Consider the following 18,143-nt stretch of genomic DNA (forward strand, 5'->3'; position numbering starts at 1 on the left):
AAAGACAGATAAAAGACAGATAAAAGTAGCTTCTGTCATGAGCTCAACAGGTGCTGATGTGTTTCCAGGTGTTTGCTAATTGCTGCTGGCTAGTCTGAAGGAGCAGAATGGGGGAGGGCTGCTCTGTGAGGTGAAAGCTTGGAAAATTGGAAACTGCAGTTCCGAGGAGATGTGTCACGAATGTTGAACTAGATTCCACCAAGGCATTTTTGCACAGCTGAATGGTTGCCATGGGAGATTATAGGATTCCTCAAACATACATAAAAGAATCAAAGCAACACTCCAGGTAATGTTTCGATGAGAGAATATCATAACTTGGTGTAAAGTTCAAAAAAGTCAATTTTACATAATACTACCCCTTTAACTGATACAGCATTAATATGCAGTATGGGACTCTTCCCTGCCCTTCAGAGGCCAGATTTCTCTCAGCTGTGATATTCTATTGTTGTGGGACAACAGCGACTTGTCTTTTGTGTCGTCCTTGCAAGTCGCACGAAACCTAGTGGCAGTTCTCCACTGACACCCCATCTGAACTGCATCGCATTATGACTTCCATGTTTGTTATACTCAGGAGCCATAAATCCAAGCCCTCAAACCATCCATACTCAATTTGATTTCTGGGTGTTCTTTCTTATTCTGTGGCCGATTTGTCACCACATGTTGAACACACGAGCCAACCAGGGCTTGTCGGAGTCCCTCTCCTTGTATTTTTCCTCCCCCCTACCTTCCTTTACCTGAAATCAATGGAGCTCATTTTTCCCCCGCCCCGAGCCTCCAGACATCACTTCGTCACCACCAACCTAAGCAGAGAGCTGGCTTTTACTCGCTTCAAGTTAACCGCGAGTCGCTCAGTCACATTCGGTTATCGTCGAATGCAGTGAAATCCTAGCTGAAATATATGAAAAAGAAAGCCGCACTCTTGTTTACAGCTTGACCTGCGCAAGCTAGTCCTCCCACAGACTAGCTTGCGGAGGCCAAATAAGAGTCCATCTTTGTTCTACACGTGTCGCTCCGCTTTGGTAGGAAAAATGCATTTTGTCATTAAATCTCTCACCACTGATTGAGGCGGTGTTTGTTCTTCTGTTTGCCTTGTGAGGGATGGAAACCATTAGTCCCAGAGTGATGCTCTGGGCAGGCGTCGTCAATAAGCTAGCCGCCACTGGGGGTAATTATTGCTGCCGTGAAACTGTCTGCTGCTGGAAGGTAATAGGATCTCTCATGGTCTCATTATCTCCCATGACGCAGGATTTCACACCTAAACATCGGGGAAGACAAAGGAACTCGGAGCTGAACTTCTTTGAGTCATAACTGTCTGCGTCTGTTTAGTTGTTCCTGCAAAGGAGGAGTGGGGAGGGGGAAGTGTGGTTTTTGTTGCGGCCATGTTTACTTTAAAAGGTGTTTCTTTGAAGCGGTGTATTCGAGACGAGAACGCTAATGGCTTTGCGCAAAATACATGCTTTCAAATAAAAAATAAATAAAATAAAAAAACAAGTGTGGTGTGTTATTATGTAGAGCAGACAGCAGAGGAAAGGAGTCCTTTTAACTTCAAGCTCCAAAACAGAGTGGTCTTGATAGAGAGAGAGGTGGAAATAGGGACCAAAAGGCTTCAATAAGCTTCTGTCCAATTTCCTGTCAATCAAATACAAAGCAGACATTTAAAAATAGGCTCACATCATTGGCACTGATGGCTCTTGCTTATATTGCACCCTTCATCTCCAGCAGAAAAAAAAATCTCTTTATTATGCGTTTTCAAAATTAGAACTAAACTTTTATAAAGCTAATTAACTTAATTAATTGCTTTAAAGAGGAAATATGCATTTTTCAAGAATATAGTAATTTATAGCACAATCCAGTAGCTATGTTACCTTCAGATGTTGTAAAAATGCTACATATATATCAAATATGACTTTAAAGAATTTTTAGTTCCCGATTTAATGCCTTGAAATTTGGCCTGTCTCTTTAAGAAGCTCCTACTCTTTCTGAAAGTCCGCCTTCAGGAAGTCATCACAACATGGCTCCTCTATTAACCCTTTAACATTTTTACCAGTATAGCACTGAGAACTAGTGCTATACTAATGAGCTCAGCTGATATGCAGTTAGCATCAAGTGTTGCTAATTGCTGCTGTTTGAGCCAGTTTTGTTGCCGTACCCACACAAAATTCTTACAGTAGATTGATATGTAAGCCTTTACATTCGTGGGTAGAAAATAATGAATGGTCATTTTGAGCATTCGCCTGGCTGACCATGTTTGATTGTTTGCAAAACATACATTTATAGAAAAAAGAATAAATGTCGGACACGTCCCAAAACTTGTGGCCCTGGGCCATTGCCCCCTACGTGCTGTTTTCTTAAGTCTGTCCCAGGGTGTAACAATAAAGGTCTACAAACTCAGGTTGGCATAGCAGGTTTCTGTTATGCATAAATCATTTTGCAATGAGCTATACTGTACAAACAAGCCGTCCAGTTAATCTGTTTGAAAGTGAGGCACTCTGGTCTAAATTAGAAGAGGAAGAAAGTGGCTTTAGATGAAAACATTTCAAACTTCACTCCTCATGCCAGACTTTGGCAGACTTCCTGCGCTGTGACTGCACAGAACATATGGAGTCATCAGCGACGGGACGGGATTGACTTTCAACAAGACATTTTCAACAAATTACAAACTGAGCCGAGAACCGAATGACATTAGATTGTCAAAAGTTTTGCGTCAAACTTTTTGACACAGCTCCCATCAACGTTGTACGGTGTGTCATGTGACAGTACACTGACACTCACTTTGACATTCAAAGGTTGTTCTTCCCTCAAAAAAGACAAATTATGTAGATCATGATTGATTTGCAGCAAACTATTTTCAGCTATTTCTCTGTTTAGTCACTTCCTTGCCTGTTTCTTTAGATGCATATATATGTCTCTGTACACTTAAAGATATGAATTTGAAGAGTATACGTAGACTATACCAGTGCTTTCCCACCGTGGTCCTGGAGGCACGTTGTCCATCATGTTTCTGATGTTTCCCTGCTTCAGATTGTAGCAAAAGCCTGTTAATCTACCATCAATTGAAATCAGGTTTTCTGCAGCAGTGAAGACATGCAGGTTAATGTTCTGGTTTGTCCAAAACCAAGGAAAGATTAAGTGAGTTCATTTACAAAAGCTAGAATGTACTGGAAGAACGGCAGCTTTTCTTCTTCAGTTTAGCTGTGAAAAGTCCAGGAAGGTCAGTGGCTGGAATAAGAAACAGGAAGTACTGTGGAAACGGGAAGCGGTGGTTTACTCGGCAGAGGTGATTCCTCAGGAAATCCTCTCAAACTTTGACAATCTTGACTCCACTGAGACGTAACGGATTAGGAGTGGAATATTTCTGTTTACCAGGGATTGTTTCACCCACAGGACAGTGTAGAGGTGAACACTCTAGAAACTTCAAACCGGGGACAATGATGTCACCGAGAGTGGACACTCTGGCAGCCGGGTTAGTTGGTTACCCGGTAACCCTATTCACAACAATCAAATGTTGAGGTTTCCCCATTGGGAGGTGGAGAGGTTATTTTGTCCAAAGCTCAGCGGTCTAGTGAGCAGTCCAAGTCAACAACAGCGAGGGTTGACTAGAAGGAACAAATCCAGAATGTGAGGCGGTAATCAGAGTCCAGGTATGTGAAGGTTTAGAGCAGACAGGTGGGCCAGTGGTAGAAACAGGTCAGGTAGACGATCAGACACTCAGATAAGAACCGCAACAATGTGGACGAATGATCTGGCACTGAGAGACAACGGAGAGGAGTTTATATAGGCAGCAGAGAGAACAGAGACAAAGAACGGCAGGAGGGAAATCATGACAAGATGAGAAACACTGGACTGTAATGCATTTATCAATAAAATACTTTTGGATTGGATTTAGTGTTTTTGTATATTATCACAAGATATCAAAGCAAACAGAGCATAAAATCAAAGCTGATTTTTATCCGACATGTCAGAATCAGATTCACTTGATTGCCATTGGCAGTGATCAAGTTTACAGGTTAGGAAATTGCTTTGATATAATGGTGCAGAAACAAATAAATAAAACTAAGAAAATACAAAAAAAAGGAGAAAAATATGCAATATGTATACACATGCAGGTGGTTAAAGTCAGATGTTTAATTTAAATATTGTTCATGAGTCAAATGACGTTCATCCACATCACAATCATAATCTACCTTGTTTTGGTCTTTTACATCAAATCAAAGCCTAATACAGTGAAGATTGTGTTTCATAAAGTGGCAGAATATGGAAAACTTCATGTGGGATGAATACGTTCAAGGAACTGGATTCAAAATAAAAAGATTCTCTAAAGTCCACATGTTTTTGTCTTTGTCCAGCAGATGGTGCTGCCACACTCTGCTCTCCATTCCTTTATGACACACAGCATCCTTACTTAAAGACTCGGCAACGAGGCCATTTTGTCAATATGAGAACCCTGCAGTGCTCTTTAAATTACGATTCAGCTGTTATACGGCATAATGTGCAGTGGTGAATTAATCTGACGTAAAGCTGTAGGTCAGAGGCGCCTTAACGAGCAGGAATCAACCCAAGTGTCCAGAGGTATGCTATTGATCTGGAGACTCTGACTGCAGAGGCAACATGTGAGGCTGCTCATGTCTCCAACGACACAAAACCAGGCTCCCTTTTTTCAAAGGAATAAAAAAAAGGCAGGAAATTTGTTTCGTCTGCATTTCCTTGTGAGGTCGTTCCTTCAATCATTCCCAGAAACAACCAACACGTGAAGTTGATGATAATCACAAACTACATTATGGCCAGAATCTCCTGTAGCATCACAAGACGACTGCAAGAGGATGGGAAGCTCGGTCAAAACTGATTTTAAAGATGTTAAAAACAGAAACATCTGGTTTCCAGTGGAATTCCATCATTATCTCTGTTTTTTCCAGTATGTTCTCCTTCTTGTTGATGTCTCCCAGTTGGTCATTTTTGGGATGTCACAGGTGATGCTGATGTTCATGACAAACGTCCATTTTCAACCATATGACTTTACATGTAGATGGAAGTGATAATTCACTGCAGTCGTGAGAGAAAGTGGAGAACATGGTGGAGTTACATGTAAACAGGAAGTAAATCTATTCATCCTTCCTGTTGTATTTTATTTGTGTTTCACACATACAAAGTAGCATGAAATGTGAAGTGAAAAAGAAATGACTCGTGGTTTACAAAATGCCTGAAATACTCAGGCCCTTTGCCACCCCTAAATAAAATACATTGTAACCTTCAGAAGTCACATAAAAATAAACAACATGATGCAGTTGAAATAACAAACAGCTATTGTACAAACATCCAGTGATGCACTGAAACAGCTTTACATATTCTGATAAGATTCTAGTATCTCATTTCGTTCTTCCATCTATGTTCCGGATCCTGCTTCTCTTTCCGGCCCCGTATGGGTAAGCGGGTCCAGCAGATGGATTTCATTCTGTTTGTATTGCCCTCATATATTTTTCTAATCCTCTCATGGTGATACAGTCAGAACGTGGATTCCACAGTTACTCGTTTTGGCTCCCAGCAGTGTTTCTGAAAAAACCCTGCCATTTCCTGCGCGCCGCAGCGCCCTTAACTCTTCAAAGCCTTTTGAGCAGAGAACAAGCGAGTCTTTGGGGAAATTTAAAGCTTGTTTAGCTAATTGGTATCAGAAAATGTAAAGAGTGAAGAACGTATTGCTCATTTGGCTGAATAAATGTAGCTGGAGAAGCGAAGGGAGCGCGCGCTCAGCTCGACCGAGGAGGGAGCACAGAGAGCACACACAGAGTGGAGACTCAGCACATTACCGCAAACCGCCGGACGGAAGAGATAAAGCCAGATCGGACGGAGTGGGTTTTAAAAATGTTAAGTAATCTCCGTTGTAATCCCACGAGATCTCTGCATGCAAAGAAATGGTAATCCCACGTAATGATAGATGATCCTCGCAAAGGTCCACTCTATCACAGACGGGAAAAGCCGTGAAGCAAAGGTGAAAGGAAAATAATGTCAGTGCTTCCCAAATAAGTCATCATGACTTTCGCCCTTCAATTTCAAATGTGCTGCACGAGCAAAAAGCGCAAACATGCTGAAGCGAGAGAGACTTCTTGATATGTTCCCAATCCATCTCATTTTTAACTACAGATTAACCTTGATCCCCCGTATCTCAGGATTATCCACTCACTGACAAGTACATATGGTGTGTTTTTCTGAAATGCATCCCAATCTGTTATCACTGCTGCATTTATTCATATTCCAGTTCAGGATAAGATGAAGCGTCTTTACATATCAGGTCTGATGGTGTCTGACTGTCCTCTAGCCATCAAATCAGATGGTTTCCCTCAGAATGTTAGGAGGGTGCTAATCCAACTCATTTGCTTTTGCCGCTCCTCTTTAAATTTCTGTCTGGCTGTTTGGTTAGAAAGACGTTGGAGTAGGGAGTAGTATGATCCTTGGCCATGATGAAAGAAGAGATGGTTTGAACTTCCTGTTTCTCTCTGTGCTGTTTGGTCTTGCTCTCCATCCATAAACATCCTAAAGTCACAAAATATGAGCAAATATTCGGCCAAACATTTGGACTCCACAAATGTTTGGCCGACATTTGTGGAACGTGTCAAGTGCAACGTTCGGTACAGGGGGAATTGTAGTGTGAGGCTGTTTGGCAAAGGACGTCTGTGTGCCACAGTCTCCCCAAAGACTTTGGAGGTTTTCATGCCAATAAGTTTGAGGGAGCAATTTTAGGGATGGGCCCAGGCGGTTCTAAGATGATATGAAGATATGCATGAACAAATTTGGTATGGAAGAATTTACCTTCCCTACAGAGAGTCCTGACCTCTTTGGACAAAGGAAGTTTCCATTGTTTGCTGCATCCATCACTGTCCACACAAGTGTGATTCCTGTAAATGTCATGGAAACCCTTCCAAACAGATCTGAACCTGTTTCAGCTCCAAACAGGGACATTTAGCCCGATAGATTATGAGAAGGACTTAACTCAAGTTCATACAAAATCATTTTAAAAAATAGAATACCAGGACAACTACAAGCCTTTGTTTCTTGTGATTTTGATGATTATAGCTTACGAATAGCAAAAATCCACAACTCAAGGTCTCAGAAAATGAGAACAGAGTGAAAGTTGCAGAATCCATGTTCCCTGGAGTCCAGTGTGTGAATTTTCCACAGTCACTGGTGATTTCTGGTGCCGTATCTGTCATGATTCTTGTTTCTTTGGGTTTTGGTTTGTGGTTTTTGTTATGACACAGTAACTTCAGGTGTAGCCAGCTTTATCAGCTACACCTGCTGCACATTTCTACTAAGAAGGTAAAATGCTTTAGTTATAAATGTGTAAAACAGCCCTACTTTAAATCTATAGCTCTTTCCTTTTTCATGAGTCAAAGTAAATGTACCCTTTTAGGAATCCTTGCGCCTCGCAGGCAGCAGCATCCTTTCCCTTCAAGACAATGAATTTCTTTAGAAACCCTTGAAATAGTTTGGCAAACACGACTTCTAGCCCGAGGCGCTGAATCACCTTTAAACTCCCTATCTCATCCACACACCTCATCAAAACCCCCGAAGCATCTGGTGTTACTGCCCGATGCCAGACATGGCATGAAATCCATAAAGGTAGTGTGTGTGTGTGTCAGTAGATCAGGTCTGTTCCACCTGCAAACAAAGAAAGCACAAGTCACGATCAGGAGGTATCAGTCGATTTATTGGTTCAGAGGAATTCATAATAATGCAAGGAAGACAAGAGAGAAGGGCAGGAGATTTGAATTTCAAAGGTATGAACAAATACAATGTAGGACTGTTTTCTTTGAGGGCTGTTACTGGACGAGAATAACAAATATGTGAAACTTCTGCTCAGAGTTCAAACTTGTCTTTTGCTTGTGAAAAAGATTATGTATGACTAAAGATTAAAATGGAAATGCCAAACATTTTACCCTGTTTAGGTTTCCCTGGTCTCAGAAGCAACATTACCAGGGGACCAGTCCGTTACAGGGCCAAAAGTTAAGTACAAGCTAAGTGTAACTTGGTATCTGCTAGTGCTTACCAAATCACATCGTCTCTGACTCACTATACTTGGTACAGCATTTTCCGTGGCGCTGCATCCTGTCCAGATGCACATTTTTTTCTTACAGGCGTGGTATCGAGTACAATCAACTTTTTTGAGCTTTACATCATGTTATGATGTTATTCCCTCATCAAAATGCATGTTTAAAAAAAATCCTTATATCTCCCATGGCAACCTCACAGAACACCACTCCCCCACTACATCTCCACTCAGCTCCTTCAGACTAGCCAGGATCAATTAGCAAACACCTGCTGAGCTCATTATAGGAGCTACTTCTCAGTGAAAAGCTGGTAAAAATGTTGTTAAAGGGTTAATGGAGGAGGCATGTGGTCATGACTTCCTGAAAGCGGAGGTTCAGAAAAGGGAGTTTCTTAAAGAGACAGACGCCCAATTTCAAGACATTAAATTGCAAAGTAAATTTTTTTAAGTCATATTTTACATATAGAACATCATTATAAAAACTGAAGATGACATAGTTACTTGATTTTTTAAAATATATTGATAATATATGTCTGCAAAATATGTGATACTGCCCCTTTAATACCGTACTCATGTCTGTGTATGCTGACTTTACGCTGCAATCTGATTTTGAGCGAGAGGAATACGATGGATAGATCACAGAAGATCTTAAAAACATTTTTATGAAGGTTTTGTTCATTGTCTCTCTAGATTTTGTGTCAGACCAATCACAGAGATCACAGGTAGACTGTTGGATTGAGAGACAGATCAGATGGGTGAGCAGAAGTTCCCCTGGTGCTTCAGCCAATCCTCAGGGCCGATAGCTGCAACAATAGGACACAGGACACAGACTCTCTCATCTTTATTTATGCTTTCAACATTAATCTGCAAATATTTAGTTTAGCATGTGCAGGTAAATATCTAATCATCGAAGTCTAATTCAAAGTTAATTAGCAGATTAGTAGCTGAAGGTCATCCTCTGAAGAGTTCAGCCGCCTTGCAGTCTCATTAACGAGGAAGAGGAGCAACTGGGACCCATCAATTCTAAACATGTAGTCTCCCAAGACGGTACAGTTAATTGGCAACTTGATTAAATTTTAGAATTGAATTGAGGAGTTGGCTATTCAGCCTCCCCATTTAGCAAAGACGTAGTTTTTTCTGCTGCAGACTGTGAGGAAGAAGCCTGTTAATAAAAAAAAAGTAATATGATTCTGAGCTAATTTTTAAAAGCCGCTGAGCCGTTTAATCGATGGCACATATGGAGTAAGTGTAGAAACTGAAAACGATGCAACGCCTCCAGACTGAGAGGAGAACTGTTGAATTCTGTGTCCATTTCCAGAGGGAAATGCCTGACTGAGACATCAAGCTGAAATATTGGGTCAGAATGTAGATGTTTTTTTCTGTTTTTGGAAACATGAGGCCAGAGTTTGCAGACATCCAGCCGGGATTCCAGCATGGACAGAGTAGAAGGCATCTTCCATGAATGCAAAAGAAGGAAAGACATGATGGTGGCGTTCCGCTGCATCGGCCTGTGGAGCCTCGCAGAGCGCAGCAATTCGCTGAAATCTGGTGTGAGCCCACATCATGCAGTCTGACGGGACGGGGAGCGGGTACGGCAGCCTGCTGCGACCACTTCATTATGCATAGCCACGTGAGATAACACGGAGTCAGAGAACAGAAGAGGGTGAAAGTGAAAACTCTGTTAGGCAGGTCAGAAAAGTGATCCAGAGTATTCATAAAAATTTCATCACGGGGCACCAAACGCTGACGTTGGTTTTGGTTGGAAATGGTTTTAATAAAAAGGAGCTCTGAGGCTTTCTGACTGACAGGATTACATTTTAATGTCAACCAGAGCTAAACAAAGTACGAGAAATAAAAGTGTTCATCTTGGAAGATTGAGTCCAGATTGAGAAGAGCCTGGAACATGGTGGGCAGTGGACACACCAACACTTTCCTATACATCTCCCTTCAGTGCGCCATCTAGGATTTCTTCCATTGACTTGGATTCCTCCAGTAGTATTTCTACCAATCAGTGAATAGACGTTGTGAACGACGATATACATTTTCTGCACCATTTTACAATTGTAGTTTGTCTGTAGTTTTAGCAATGGCAGAGGAGGAAGTGAAGGAATTTGTTCAGTCTGTTTTGGCCACGACTCCAAATACTGAACTAACATTAACAGCCGACTGGTTCGGCTTGGATCTTCTCTCTTGGCAGTGAAGGATGGTTGTTCACACCGCAGGCCATTTCTGAAAAACTTCCTAACATCAGAAGTCATGGCCAAACGTTAGCAGTTAAGTAAAATTTTAAACTTTAACAACAGCCGATGGCCCAGACTGTCTGGACAAAGTGAAGTGTAGAAAAGGGTCTGGTTTTAACCAGGCTACAGCCGGGGATCAATGGAGTTGGATTTTTAAACTTTCCAGCAGTTTGAGTTTGACCAAATTTTGCAAGATTTTGGAGAAAGGAATTGAAAGAAAATTAGCAGTCAACAGCATGAATACCAATCTCAGCGGAAGGATCACCGTCTGGTAGATTCTGACATGAGTTCTGAAGTATTTTTGATTCAATCTGACAGATTATGTTTCTTAAGCAGTAAAACTCTGAAGGCGAGTCAATCTGGAAGTGTTTGACGATATGCGTTTGAGGCAGTCTGCAAACCTTTGCTGCGTTCAGATGCGGCTCAGTGATTTCGCCGCAGCCACATAAAGAACGAAATGAAGACTAAATGTGAAAAGAAAAAAAAAAAAAACAGACACTGAGAAATACATGAAGCAGCAAGTGGTGCTTTGAGCTCAATAGTTCTGTTTACCAAATTTCCATTCCATTTGGTTTGGACACCATTTTAAACGTTTTCTTTTGACGTAAACTGCTTTTACTGTGGTTTTAAAAAGCAGTAATTCATGATTTTCTATAAAGAATTTGACTGGTTCATGCTGAGCACAGCACTTCCGCCTGAATTACAATCAATAAAATCATTTGAAATAAAAAGAAAAACCTGGTTTTTGGAAGCAAGAGAAAAAAATCTCAGAAAAGAGAACTGAAGAACTGAGTATGTACATAAGTATATATATTGTTATATTTTAGAGTTTATACTTTTTATTAAATTGCTCTGGCATTGTTAGCTTTAATATTTGTTGAAAACTAACCTGTGTTTATAGGAAATGAATGCAAGACGCTCTCTAACGCTCATAACCTCGTCTGAAACAGGAATAAACTCAGCACCCCTTCACTTTTTCAACCAGAGTTTTCATCATGGAGACGACTGTACACGTCTCCCCATTCAAACAGCATCTGTTCAGTGTTAATAGATCAACACTGAGGAAAATGAGAGAGCATGTTTAATTAGATGTTTACCTGAGGAATATCTCCAGACATATGGATCACAACTTTGGGCTCAAACACTTTTGACACCTCATCAAGGAAAGTCAGCAGAGGAAAAAACAAAACAAAAACAAACTTAATCTAGGGATGACATGTTGGGTAAGTCTATAAACTAAAACACATTGTTGAGAAGTGAGACGAGCTTAAAATGAGTTCATTTATATCGACTATGAAATGCAATATAATGGTGCCTATAAAAAGTTTTCACTCACCTGGATTTGCTTTAACAAATCAATCATGATCAGCAAAGTGTGGCTATTTTGAAAAAATAAAAAAAGAAATAAACACTTTAATGTCAAAGTCAAAACTGTTTACTCCTCCAGTACCAATGTAATGATATGGTAGAAATATCAGTAGTGAGTATTTAAGTCTTTCAAAAATAAAGATCCTTTCTTTTTAATTTAACCTTTACTTAACCTGCTGAGTTAGTAAGTTTTCAACAATGGCCTGTTCAGAAAAAAAACAAACATCATACAACAGAATATCATACAGCACAATATATTTATAAAAATATGTATATTTTTATAAGATATACATATATCTTATTAAAATAAGATATATGTATAACAGAGAAGAGAAATAAAAACTGAGGCAACTGCAGATAGAAAAATAATGGGGGTGGTACATTTTCCTTAAAAAACTCAGACATTTTTAGATTCATCTAAAAAAGAATTCTAGAGGAAAACGTGGACATTTCCGAGATTGAAAATTTGCTAGAAAAACTTTTCTGTATTTTTTTTTTTGGTGTTTCTAGAAAATCTCAGTTTTTTTTTGTCAGAAATATATTCCTCTTTTTTTCTACCTACATCGGCCCTAATATGCCATCATACTTTTGATAGGACCATTACACAGCAGAACATGTTTTAGCTCCACTTGTCTTCCAAGCTGCTTGTTCTTGTAGCTCAAATAAATGTCGCCTTGTATGATTATTTTAAGGTTACAGTCCTCTCATTAGCAATTGCACAAACCGTAGAATTAACTTCTCATTAAAATAAAATTCTTCGAAATTTAATTAAGCAACATCATTAAACCTCTCTTTCTGGTTCATCCATCTTAAAGTTGGTGAGAAGCAGTTCATGTGGGGTTTTGTCAGAATCTGACGTTTTGGTTAATCATGTAAGGTCTACAGCTTTGAGACAGACCCAGCTGTAAACAAAACTCCTGTTATTTTGTTAAAAATGATTATTTATTTGAGGGAGAAAAAAACCCATCTCTCTCCTCTGTGCCTTTTAATTATGTTCCCTAGGACCCGATGAATTTAAAGAGGTAAATAATGATATGATTCTTTTATTATGATTCAACTTTACCTTTTGCTTCCCGTTTGAGCTGGAGAGAGAGCCCCAAGTCATCATCTCTCATTAAGTAATGAATAGTGATTGGTATGAAATTACTTCACCCTACCCGGCTGCCTGTCCATTAGTCCATTAATCAACAGCATATGACTGCCAGGCTGCACAAAATCCTCCTGCAAACAGATCTCCATCACCCTCCATACCTGGCCTTCCCCTACAATACAATCCCCTCGTTTGCATAATGAGGGCCAAAGGAGGGCAATGTTTGCCCAGAATCAAAATGCATTTATGCACAGGAAGTCGTCCAGTAGCTGTCGCTTAATTCACACCTGCTCTTTCCTGTAATCAAAGCCAGGGCTTCAGGTGGAGGAGCGGGCACTGCCGCGATTTCTCCCAGGGGCCGGGAGTCTATGAACTGACATCAGAGGGATATTTATCATTCAGAGGGCTTAAAGAGCCTGCAGAAGAAGAAGAAGAAGAGAATCAGTCAGGGTAACCTTGGCCGTCACACAGCGGAGCTGGGAGTGGAGTTGTGTTGGCTCAGGTGTTAGGCAATCAGAAAGTCAGTGTGTGAATACTCAGTTCCTCCATGTGTCAATACGTCCTTGGGCAGGACACCAAACATGGCTGAAAAGACTGCGGCTGGGTTGAGCCTGCAGAGGAAACGTGCAGCATAAAGAAGAACCTAATCTCTAGAAAACCGAACTTGGGTTGAGAGAAACAATGCCTTGTTTATCTATACATCAAAGTCTGCTGCAAGTAAAAACTGCCACATCCACATGATGATTTTCATGTTACATCACAGCAATGAAGTTAACTCTACATCAAACTACAGTATATTAGTTGGACTGCTATCTCCTCATCAGAAGTGTCGAAATCGATTCTCCTTGAGGTAGGCGCGGGATGAAAATGACATGATTTTGTTCACATAGAGACATCCACCTGCTGAGAAGCATCGACATCAGAATCAGGTCGAACAATCCGGCAGAGCTCTGTGCGAAGTGTTGTGTGATTGGCCAGAAGTTTGTTGTCGTGTTTTATGTGGAAATGCAGTTAGACAGTAATGTTGATACTTCTCTTCAGCTAGTCCACTTCCACTATTCTGCTTTAGTATCTACAGGAGACCTGAAGACTTCTTATTTGATGTAGTGATTAAATATAAACATTTTGTCTGCATTCGTCAGTGTAATAATAAGACTGGAAAATGACTAAAAACTCTTGGGTGGAAATCGTAACATTGCTGTCACAGAAGAGTGAAAAGTGATGGATGATCCATAAGTCTGGGTGGCTCCTTGTGTAAATGTTCTACTATGTACGGTTGTTTATTTCATTAGTGTGCCAGTCAAAACCAAAAACCGTAGTTGCGGATCCTGATTAGCATGTAGCTGCGACATTTATGCACATACAGAGGTTACCCATCCATCAAGTTCCATCTTCAGAGTTTTCTTAATTACTCTGAGACTTTCAGTGTGTAACAGTACACTGTTGTTCATGTTGTTCTGCCACAAAACTGTCTTCATCTAGAGCTGGACTGTGACAAAAAGTTGGCTCAGACATTTTTGGTCTTATTCAAGTCTTCAACTGGATTGAGGTCTGCGCTTTGACTGGGCTGTATACACCTGGCTTTGCTTTGATCTAAACCATTTTGTTACGAGTCTGTTTTTGTGTGTGTGTTTGGGGAGATGTGAATGCATAATCAAACTCTGATCTGCTTGATTTGAAGAGAATGCAGAGGGGCCTGAGGACCACTCCCCAAGCAGGGCATTCTGGGTAAAAACAACCCAAACAAATGCCTGTGTCTAATGCAAAAGGGAAAAAAAAACATGTGGTCTTTCATCAACGACAAGAGAAATCCTACAACCACGAAAATCTCACACCACTTCATTGTTGTTTACATTACATAATCAAGGAAGTTGGCTCAGCGTCTTCTTCAGAGGTTTTCGTGTCATTTCCTTTAGCGGTTCTTCCACAGACAAGGGGGTAAACAAGCTTTTCAAAGGGTTTGGTTCAATTGAGACAGTGCAGCGTGAAAGCAAACCGCACCAGCTGAAAATGTAACAAATGTTGCAACTTTGGTCCCCAATTGAACCGACTCTACCAGACTATCCAAAGATGTGTGCAACTGGATGTGTATGAATGGCTGAAGTGACAAGCCAAGTCACGCCATGCTGAAAAGGCGCAGCTTGGGTGGGTGGGTGCTCTTCTGGTGCAAGACTCAATTCGCAAGGGCAGGAAACAGCAAGTATAAACTAGTTGTAAACCAAGTGATCACTTCAACTGATGTGATTAATCCCAAAAGAACCAGGAGACTAGGATGAGGGATGGAGAAAAGATGGTGGGTAAGGCTGCTCAGAGAGACGTGATCCAACCAACCCCAAATTAGAAAACGATTGCGGCATTTATTCTACATTAGTGGACGGATAATAAGCACTCTTTATTTTAGCAAACAAACCAGTCCCTCTTCCAAATGTCAGTCCCAGTGGAACATGTAGATGAGAGTTTAGGCTCTGACCTACAGTAACAGGGACACCTTGTTAACCAGCTCTGCTGTACATGATGAAATAAGAAAACCTCCACTTATCCATCTCTGTCAGTGAACAGGCAGCCTAATAGAAGGGATAAGGTCATCACCGAATGTCACGTGTGTTTACCCTCCAGAGGCAGACAGATGGGAACCCAACAGGTTTCCATGATTGAATCATTCCCTTGCTCCGTTTTGAACTGCTCAGATACACTCATCTGGTTTGTTTGTGAGATGGAAATCCAGACAAATTAGACACTAAAATCATCCGCCGCCTTCTTCGGGTGCTTCGGGACAATAAAGGTAATCTTTTTCATGAATTATCAAACAGCGAGAGCTTATTGGGCGCAGACTTAATCTGTATTTATTCACTGCAGTAAAAGAGAAAGTGTTCAAGTGGAGAGACATTAAGAAAATCAACTTGCTTTTGTCAGAAAAAAAAAATAGGAACGCTATGAACAGTTAAGTGAGATGGATACTTCAGCTTGAGCACATGCATTATGTCAGGAGAGAACATTGCTAAGGCTGTATTTACCGTCCACATTCCAATTATATACAGATAAAATTGCCCTATGATACTTTTTTTGTGAAAGAGATTCATGGCACAATGAGCTCCTGCTTGTCAGAGTAATGCCGGTGCTTCATTACATGTATAATGAAAGGTGACTTTAATTTTTTTTTTTTTTTTAAAGACCAATCCTGAGAGGATTTATTGCTCTCTGCCAGGCCCAAGCTCATGGAGATCAATAGAACAGGAGTTAGGAGAGGAGCGAGGGGTGCGACGTGTCATCGTTTTAATGAAATATAGATTTGGGATGGTTAAACAGCTCGCTACTGGGGGCAAAATTGTTCACTTTCTCACTGCTAAACAAAGCCATCCATTAAACTGCAGAAAAATCGATAGGTCGGGCTGTGAACAATATGTACCTTTCAAATGTAGGTACAGTTACGTGGGACGGTAGATAATAAATCAAAGCTAAAAGGTATCAAATCTTTTCCAGTCATTGTGTCGAAGAGTCTTTCATCACCGCAAAACCACTGAGGCACAGCAGTAAACCCAAGCTTCTCCCCGACCCTGAAAAAGTATTGGCCCCCTTTTCACAGACTTATGCTGTACATCATCAAACAAATTCTGCTATCAAATATTACCTGATAATTACCTAAAGATAGTTTTCAAATGAGAATTTCATGTTTTATGGGGGGAAAAAAGCTATCCAAATCAATGTGGAAAAGTAGTTGCCCTCTAAAGTAATAGCTAGTTGTAAAACAGCTGCCATTAAGTGTTTCATATACCTGGCAGTCATTGATGTCGCTGTGGTAGAAATTTAACAGATATTTTCTGTCAGGGGCTGCACAGTGGTGCAGTTGGTGGAGCTGTTGCCTTGCAGCAAGAAGGTCCTGGGTTTGATTCCTGGCCCCGGGTCTTTCTACATGGTTCTCCCTGTGCATGTGTGGGTTCTCTCCGGGTACTCCGGCTTCCTCCCATAGTCCAAAACAATGACTGTCAGGTTAATTGGTTTCTCTAGAGCTGTCCCTAGGTGTGCGTGCATGGTTGTTTGTCCTGTCTGTCTCTGTGTTGCCCTGCGACAGACTGGCGACCTGTCCAGGGTGTACCATGCCTCTCGCCCAAAATGTTTGCTGGAGATATCATCCCGACCCCACTAGGGACAAAGGTGTAAGAAAATGGATGGATGGATTTTCTCTCAGATTATTTGTCTCATACCATATCATGATGGCCTTAATAATGTATTTTTCACAGAACATGCATACTCTTGCTTTAAAGTGAGATTAAATAAGATTATGCTTTGAATAGTCCACTTCAAAACCCTCATTTAGTTGGGAAGTTTTTCATAGTGTTTTTGGCAGCCGTTTAGAGGTGGACCTTATGGTGTGCTTCGATCATCGTCCTGGTGTACAATCCAAGTGTGCTTTAGCTCAAGGTTGCAAACTGATGGAGGAACATTCTCCTTCAGGGTTTTGGTCTTCACAGTTAAATTCGTGGTTTCAACCTTTTTGATTTGAAGAAACTCATTTTTAGAGGCTGAATGTGAGATATTTTATGTGTTTGGTCAGCAGTGATTTATTTATTTTTGCTTTACATCTCTCTTCTACCCAGTCACTTTCTCCCTGTTCAGTCATGAACACTGACTCTAAGTGAGGAAAGTGAGACCTCTTGTGACTCAGATGTTGTTGTTTTGTGACTCTTGGTTGAGGAATGAAGCACTTTTGGAGTAATTCTGGTAGGTCGGCCACTTCTGCAAAGGTTTACCACTGGTTCATGATTTCTCCACTTGTGGATAAAGACTCTTGCTGTGCTTAACTGGAGTCTCATTGCCCTAGAAATACTTTTTTTTTACCCTCTCAACAATGATTACTCATACCCTTGGCAGATTGATGTTGAGTAACTTTGTTCTTTGTGTGTTCTTGATTTGCTTTTCATATGGGCATGGTGCATTACCAGACTGCTGTCTAATGTGTTGGTTGATCAATTGGTCGCATTGGATTTTATTTAGGATTATCAGAGTAAAGCTCGGAGAATACAAACACACACCAAAAAATAAAATACTGTCAGTCGATGTAATAGGGCTTCTGCGGGTTTCAACAAATCCAATTTCAGTTTTCGAATACCATTTTAAGACCATTAATAAAATTTAAATATGTATTGCACAGTGTATAAAAGAAAATCATTTTAAAATATAGTTGTAAGAATGAAAAACTTGAGGAAGAAATTATGTTTCTAAAGCTCTTGTAGTATTCTTATTAAAGTTGAGGACAATAATTACCTTTTTTTTTTAGTCTTGTTTCTTGTCATCATAGCAGCATCTATGGCTCTCTATTCTCTTGTGGTTTCATGTTCTACTCCTCCTCATCTGTATTTCCCTTTGTAGTAACAACTTGGTTGAAACAAAATTTCTCCAATAAGTCAAA

Source organism: Poecilia latipinna, unplaced genomic scaffold (genome assembly GCF_001443285.1).
Source record: "Poecilia latipinna isolate Pla-1442-1.1 unplaced genomic scaffold, P_latipinna-1.0 Scaffold1369, whole genome shotgun sequence".
NCBI lineage: Eukaryota > Metazoa > Chordata > Actinopteri > Cyprinodontiformes > Poeciliidae > Poecilia > Poecilia latipinna.